The sequence below is a fragment of the Calonectris borealis genome, unplaced genomic scaffold, assembly GCF_964195595.1.
Source record: "Calonectris borealis unplaced genomic scaffold, bCalBor7.hap1.2 HAP1_SCAFFOLD_198, whole genome shotgun sequence".
NCBI lineage: Eukaryota > Metazoa > Chordata > Aves > Procellariiformes > Procellariidae > Calonectris > Calonectris borealis.
Genome location: NW_027441583.1, coordinates 48,699 through 56,417, shown reverse-complemented (window position 1 = coordinate 56,417; position 7,719 = coordinate 48,699). Strand labels below are relative to the sequence as shown.

General features: G+C 50.8%; 1 long non-coding RNA gene across 1 annotated transcript; it reads left to right on the top strand.

Moving 5' to 3' along the window:
- The first annotated feature begins 3,834 nt into the window (after positions 1 to 3,834).
- LOC142077293 (uncharacterized) lies at positions 3,835 to 5,664 on the top strand. The gene is made up of 2 exons (XR_012671693.1): positions 3,835 to 3,983; positions 4,543 to 5,664. It is a non-coding gene; the product is annotated as an uncharacterized LOC142077293 (long non-coding RNA).
- Positions 5,665 to 7,719: the final 2,055 nt, after the last annotated feature.

The window sequence follows — 7,719 nt, the reverse complement described above, 5'->3', positions numbered from 1 at the left end:
CGTGTGACAAACAGGTTCATTTTGTGCCTCCTCTTTTCCCAGCGTCACCTTCTGCGTCACGTGAAGAAAATCCTGCGTGGCTGATGCCGCTTGCTGCTCAGGTAATGGCACGTGGGGGGCCGGGGGAGCGGGGAGAAACATTGGCGCGTTCAAGGACGCTGCAGGTGCTCCACGTCAAACCCAGGGAAAAGGCAAATTTGTGCCGGTGCAGAAAAGCTGATGAACAGTTGCCGTTAACAGAGCGCGCGTGCCTCGTTCCCGAATCGGTCCCTGGGTAGTTACGAGCGTTTTCCTTTCAGGGAAAAGAATGAGCTTTCACCTACGATAAATTAAGAGCTGCCTGTGACCTTCTTTAGGGTCAAGTGTTTCTCTTCTGTTTGTTCGTACTGATTTTACGGGCAGGTTGGAAAGAGCCTTTTATTTTTACCTGCGTAACTCGATTTGTAGTACTACGTGGTGTCAGGAGAGTGAATTTTGGAGCACCCAGGTGCTACTAGAAACGTAATGAATGAGACACGATGGAAGCTGATATTTCAACTTGATTTTTACGTGATTTTTTTTTCATTAGAGCGTCGATGGCACGTTGTCCTGTGGCTCAATCCACATTCTGTTCAGTGGAGTCTTCAATCTAGCACTTTGAAGGACAAAAGTTGGTCCTTCCAAAAAAGGGCTAGTCGTCCATAGGATGGAGGTATAGACTTGGAGAGCCGCTTAAGTACGTGATCAGAATTGAAGCCAAATGCCGCTTCACGTTGCTGCTGTTGGTCTTCACTTTCATTAGTTTTCCCGCTGCTCCGTCATGGTTGGGAGCTCTGAATCATCCTTTTTTTCACTCCCTAACGCATTTTTCTCCCCAAGGAGAGGCTACGTTTAAAAGCTACTTAGTTTCCTCACAAATGCATTGGTCAGTAAAATGGAGTTATGATGCTTGGAACCACACAAATGACACCAGTCTTACAGATCTGGACTATTTCTGAACACGTGTTCATCGCGTCATCGGGATACGGATCATCTGCACTTTGTGCTCTGTCGAGACGATCAGCTGAGACAGGGACGAGCTCCAAAAGAAAAGAAAGGTACAACGTCAAAGTTTTGTTTTGTTGTTGGTTTTTGTGTTTGTGTGTTTTGGGGTTTTTTTTGTTTGGTTGTTTGTTTGTTTGTTTGTTTGTTTGTTTTTCCTTAAGAGTGCGATGTTGACTGGTGGCAGCCTGCAGAGCTCTCTTGCTGCCTGACCTCTCCTTTCCTTCTCTGTCACTCCTCTTTCGTGGCTGTCATTTTCACTCGGGTAGTTTTAGAAGAGCGATTTAGTTCCTCGCCTGTGTAAACGCGCTGGTAATAGCTGGAAGGTAAATGCTTGAACCAGTAGCGAATAACTTGGCTACAAGTAGAATTTCTGAAGGAAGAACAACGACAACAGGAAGCAAGTAGCGAGTTACCCCAGATTTGCGTGCGTCAAGCACGTCAAAGTCTTACTGCCAAGCGTTGTTTGGCAACGTGCTCCAAATGTTTTAAAACAACTGCGGTTTTCAAAGATCTCGACTGTTTGGAGAAACGGCCTGGAAAAAAGGATTCCTCTTTCGCAGCGAGTTTGCGAGGACGGATGGGTTGCCGTACTCTTTCACAAAAATACTCCACTTGGGACGTATCGGGTGAGGAAATCGCGGCTCTACTTAGGCTTGAGAAAACGTACGTAGGTACCTGTGCCCGTCACCTGCGCGTCTCTAGGAAAGCGAGTTCTAGCGAAACTAAAGCTGCCGATGAGCCAAAAAAAAGGCACGGTTGTCTAAAACGTGCAGAAGTTCTAGTGGCCTGTCTCAACAACTGCACCAAAGACGATGCCAAATACTTTCTCCTCCACTCAGTTGTTCTCTTCACGGCAAAGGAAGCTTTGTGCTAAACGTTGTTTGTTTTTTTTTTCCTTTCCTCTCAGCAGAACGTCAACTGCCGTGAAAGTACGAGACAGGTGGAAAGGATCCCTAGTGGTCTGCAAGTACGAGGTAGGCCTGTGATACGTGTCTGCATTTTTCCTAAGGTGCTTGTAGCACGGACTTTACAGTTAACACGAGGAACGTGGCAGCTCTCCTTCTATGTGATTTTTTAACGTGAAATATTTTAACGCGAATACTAAAAATAAAGGAGGTCTGTTCTGGAGCGTGGTACGCCTATGCAAAGCTTGCTGCCCTCCGTCTGTTTTCTCTTCCTGCAAGCACGGTCTTCTGTTTCTGTGCGCTTGCTATGAAAGGGTGCTGTGAAAATAACGTTGGACTAGAAGAGGAAAGGAACCGTTTGTAAGAGTTGGGATGTTCGGGAGAAACAGGCTTTGTTTTCACGATAAAAGCTTTAGGCTTTTTCAGTCAGTCAGTGTTTAAAATGCCTTACAGGAGCACTCGAACACCTTACTGAGATGCTAGCATCTGTGCTAAAAGCAATCAAGGTCAAAGAAGAGGCGCGGACAACACGGGACAAATCGGTGTCGCTTCGGTGCGTTTTCCAGGCTTTCCCGAGAAGCGGTAGCAGCCTCGTAACTAGCGACAGAGAGTCCTGATGTGGTTTTGGTGAGTTACTGCTTCTATCGCGTCCTTTTTCCTTAACCTGCAGCGCGTAATTTTGACTTTGGTTGGAAAGAGATTTTCCAGAATGGAAATCTTTCTCGTTCAAAGGAGTTGCCTTTTACGAACTTCCCATCAGAATGGATCTTCGGAGATGACGTGCTCGGCAGTAGAAGTCATCCGCAAGGAGACTTTTCGCTCTCTCTCTCTGGAAAAAAAAAAAAGGGGTAAGCCGATTTCCTTGCACAGACCCAAGCGCAGCACGTCTTCCGATAGTCGACGTACGGCTGATCTTTGGTTCTCGGGTGTAACGGTCGAGAGATCGTAAAGACGCGTTCCTCCGCACGCTCGGGTACGGCCAACAGCGTTAGCAAACCTGCCAGTCCTTTTTGGTAGCCTGATGTATTGCAGCACTGGGGATTTGATATTCCCCACCGCCTGCCCCCACCCCCCACCCCCCCCAAAAAAAAGAGTAAAACCATACGGGAGATCTCTTATCTCACTGATTTTTCTATCGTAAATGAAATTTTAAAAAGAAAGTTAAAATTGTATAACTTCCAAACTGACTTGCGTTGTTTAAACTGCAACTGCCAAATAGCCGTAGCGTATAATTTATTAGGCGTGCTTAAGCAGTTGGGTAGTTGCTCTAAACGTTTCAAAAGAGAGGCAACTGAACGTTACGGGCTTTTTTCCCGATCTTTTGGCAGAGCGCTCTGAAGTCCTTTATTTCTGTCTCGCTTTCGACGGCGCCTTTCCCCGGCCGTTCGGTAGCATCGGTCTCGGCGCCGCTCCTAGTCACGTAACGCACGCAAAACCCCTGGTCAAACGATAGCTGTGTAGTTTGGAGGTAGATAATTTAACGGCATGAATTCACAGCTACGCAATTTCAATTAACGCAAAAGGAAAATGAAATACTTTTACGGTATAAGCCTTCTCATTGTACGTATGCTAAAAAGGTGCGCGTACGTTTACATAAAATGAATTGCTGAGATTTGTTCTTTCTTTTTCATTTTACTCTTCAAAGTTTTACGCTTCACTTTCAGCTTTATCGGCCAAGCGAGCGAGATGCGCAGCAGCAGCAGCAGCGCAAGGGCTGGAGCTGTGGCGGCGGATCCGTGAGCGTAGATGCTGATTACGGCGCGCCCTTGTCCTGCAGCCTCACGGGGTTATCTCCCGGCAGCGGTGCTGTAAGGAAGGGACAGGGCGTTTTCCGACACCAGCGAGAGCGTTTACTTCTCTGCGAAGGACGCGTTCAGAATCGCGTCAATTAGTCCTCACGCGGATTTTAAGCGTTCGAATCGCTCGAGCTTTTAAAGGCCGCGTTGTATTTCGAGCTGACCCGTTGTCGTGGTTTAACCCGGCAGGCAGCCAAATACCACGCAGCCGCTCACTCACTCCCCCCACCCCCAGCGGGACGGGGAGAGAATCGGAAGGGTAAGAGTGAGGAAAAACTCGTGGGTTGAGGTAAAGACAGTTTAATAGAACAGGGAAAAAAAGGGAAAATAATGATGATAATGATAAAATATACAAAATGAGTGATGCACAATGCAGTTGCTCACCACCCGCGCTGACTGATAACCAAGTAGTGATCGGTACTTCCTGGATCACGCCTACCCTTCATATACTGAGCATGACGTCACATGGTATGGAATACCCCGTTGGCCAGCTGGGCTGGCTGTCCTGGCTGTGTTCCCTCCCACCTTGTGTACCTAGCTCAGTCAGTAGGCACGGGAGCTGTCCTTGGACTAGGAGGGCACTTAGCAACAACTGAAGACATCAGGGTGTTATCAACATTCTCCTCCTACTAAATCCAAAACACAGCACTAGGAAGAAATTTAACCCTATCCCAGCCGAAACCAGGACACCCGTTTGCCTGGCACCCTCCTTTAGCTCGACTGCTACCCTCTCCCTTGTCCTGACCGAATTCCTCTGCTGCCTTCGGTGCTGTTTTTTTTAACGTGCTGAAATATCCGTTGGGATTTTTGTTTTTCAGATGCCTCGCTGTAAGCGTCCCGTGGTGCTCAGGAGAGACCCCCGGCCCGGGTTTGCCTGCCGGTCGTTGGGCGTGCTGAGGGTAAGGGGCCGGCTGCCAGCCTGCAGGGACGGGGGCTAAGGGGGGGCTGCAAGCGTTTGGGGGGGCTGCCCCTCCTTTATCTTTCTAGCGGAGCCCCCCTTTTTGGCGGGGGTGCGTGCGTACATACGCCAACGGCATTATTGACGTAACGAGCCGCCGGTTGGGGCCGTTTCCCTCCTGTTGTGCCTTTTTGGGGGCTGAATAAAAAGGGGGGGTTGGGGGCCTGGAGGGGTGATGATGTCATTTGGGGCACCCCAACATCACCGGCGGGCTGATGATGCCGTGGAGGAGCAGGTGAGTGGGGAAGGGGGGGTCGTCCCCCCCCCCGCCCCCAAAAAGGGGGTCACAGCCCAAAAATGCCTGATAATTCCTGGGGGGGTTCAAAAATTTTTAAAAAACTGTAAATCTATCTGTGAGGCCTCGAAATAGAGAAAAATCTCTCCTTGTTCTATATATGGAAAAATAATATTCCTTTATACGTATACAAGGATTTCAAAATAGGAACCTATACCTGCCCTATTCTATAAAGGATTTTAGAGCAGAAAAAAATTCGGAAGACGTATATAGGGTTTTAAAATACAAAAAGAACTCACGTCTATATAAATTAAAAAAGAAAGCACTTCCAAATGCAAAAGGGATGATATATTTTATGTATGAAGGAATTGAAAATAGAAAAAAGTCTGAATAGATACCGCTGTCTACACTCACTACGTGTTATGTAGAGAGCCTAAATAGGCATTGTATGTAATCTAAGAGATGATCTATAAGTGTAAATAGGTATCTAAGTCTAAAATCTAAGTCTATAAAGAGATAAGTGTAAATATACGTAAGTTTAAATAGAGAAGTCTATAAAGACATTTAAGTGTCAAAATATGTAAGTCGACAGATATATAGTCTGAGCAGGTATTATATATAATGAGTGGGAAATAGGGGGGTATAAGTGAAACATAAATATATTCACTAAATATACATATAGAGGTATGTGTAAATACGTTAAGCGTAAACGTCTATGATAGATAAGGTTTTTAAAATGCAAAGAAACCCTGTTTATAGAAAGGATTTAAAAACTCTTCCCCCCCCTCCCCCCCCCCGAAACACCTCTCTATTGAAGATACAAAAGCGCTTTTCCCATCCTGATCGGGGGCCGGTCCCCCCAACAGGGACTTTCCCCTGCAGGGCCGTGCACACAGAGCGGGACCTGCTGCCACGGCATAAAAACACCACAAAACCCCTAATTCGGGGCCTGCGAGGGGTGGGGAAAAAAAAACCCCGCATTTTTTGGGGAAAAATACCCAACTTGGAGCTCCCGGGAAAGCCAAATCCACCAGGATTTGGGCAGCCGGAAAGCAAAAAAACCCCCATTTTCATGCACAAAACGAAAAAGCAAAAATCGCCAATTTTTGTTGTGAAAAAGCGTTGGAAAACCTCCAAGCGGAATATTTTGGAAAAGGAAAAAACCCCAGTTTTGATATTATAGAAAAGCAAAAAACCCCCCGATTTGGGGAAGCTTTGGGGTGAAACACCAGCCATTTGAGGGGCCCGGACCCCTGGGGTGCTGCCTGCCCCGCCAACCTGCCCGTTGCCCCCCGCCCAAACTCTGGCACCCCCCTCCCGCTCCCCCGCCCCCCACTCCCACCCCGCTCGCCCTCCTCCTGCGTTTTGGGTTTGTGCTGAGAACGGCGTCGGTGACGCGGGGCTGCGTGAGTTCCCGCTGCGCAGCGCTTGCACGGCGCCGGGGGCTGTGCTGCTCCTCGCCCCGCCCTGCCGGCGAGCGGGCTGGGGGTGCGCGAGGGCCTGGGAGGGGGCACCGCTGGGAGAGCTGACCCCGGCGGACCCAGGGGGTGTTCCAGGCCCTATGACGTCAGGAAATAAAACTCGGGGGGCGGTTGGCGGGGGGGCCGCTGCTGGGCTGCGGCTGGCTGGGCATCGGGCGGTTGGCGGCGAGCCCTTGTTTTCGTTTGTACCACTTGTCTGTCTGGGGTTTTTCTCTCTGTTGTTTGGGGTTTTTCCCCCCCCCCCCTTTCCCTCACGAGTGGAGTTTTTTCACTTTTGCCCTTCCAATTCTCTCCCCCCTCCCGCTGAGGGGGCAGCGAGTGAGCGGTTGTGTGGTGCTGAGTTGCGGGCTGGGATTCGACCACGGCACAAGGTGAGTGGCAAGCCCTGCCTGGCTAAACGCTTTAGGCTGCCCGCGTTATTCCTGCCATCTTGCGAGGCCCTCCTTGTTCTTTCCTGCTGCTTTCAAGTGCCTTGTGCTCCAGCAGCAGGCTGGGAAGGAGGGTTGTGGCAGGAGCGGCGGCCCCCCGTGACTCCTTCTCGGGCTGTGAGCTTCGCCCCGCGTGTGGGCTGCCGAGGATCGTGGGCTCTGCAGGGGCCACAGGCAGCCCGCAGAGCTTGAGGCCGAGCCGTTCCTTTCCCCCTGTGAGCATCTGGGGAGGGGGAGTGGGGGGGCTGCGGACCCCCGAGGGGGCCGAGGAGTGGGGCTGTGCATCCCGGGGGGCCGGGGAGTGGGGCTGGGGGGGGCTGCGAGCCCTAGGGGGTCGGGGAGAGGGGCTGGAGGACTTCCGGACCATAGAGACCAGACCAGTCCAGACCAGAGAGTATAGCTGGAGGACTCCCGGACCATCGAGATGGCGGACTGCCGGGCCAGAGAGTACACCTGGAGGACTTCCGGACCATAGAGACGGAGGTCCAGACGCATAGAATGTAGCCGGGGGACTTCCGCACCATAGAGGAAAATGTGCGGCCTAGAGAGTACAGCTGGAGGACTGCCGGACCATCGAGACGGTCGTCCGGACCGGAGAGTGCACGTGGGGAACTTCCGGACCATAGAGAGCAAAGTCCGGCCTAGAGAGTACCCCCTGGAGGACTGCCGGACCATAGAGAGCAAAGTCCGGCCTAGAGAGTACCCCCTGGAGGACTGCCGGACCATAGAGAGCAAAGTCCGGCCTAGAGAGTACCCCCTGGAGGACTGCCGGACCATAGAGAGCAGAGTCCGGCCTAGAGAGTACCCCCTGGAGGACTGCCGGACCATAGAGAGCAGAGTCCGGCCTAGAGAGTACCCCCTGGAGGACTGCCGGACCATAGAGAGCAGAGTCC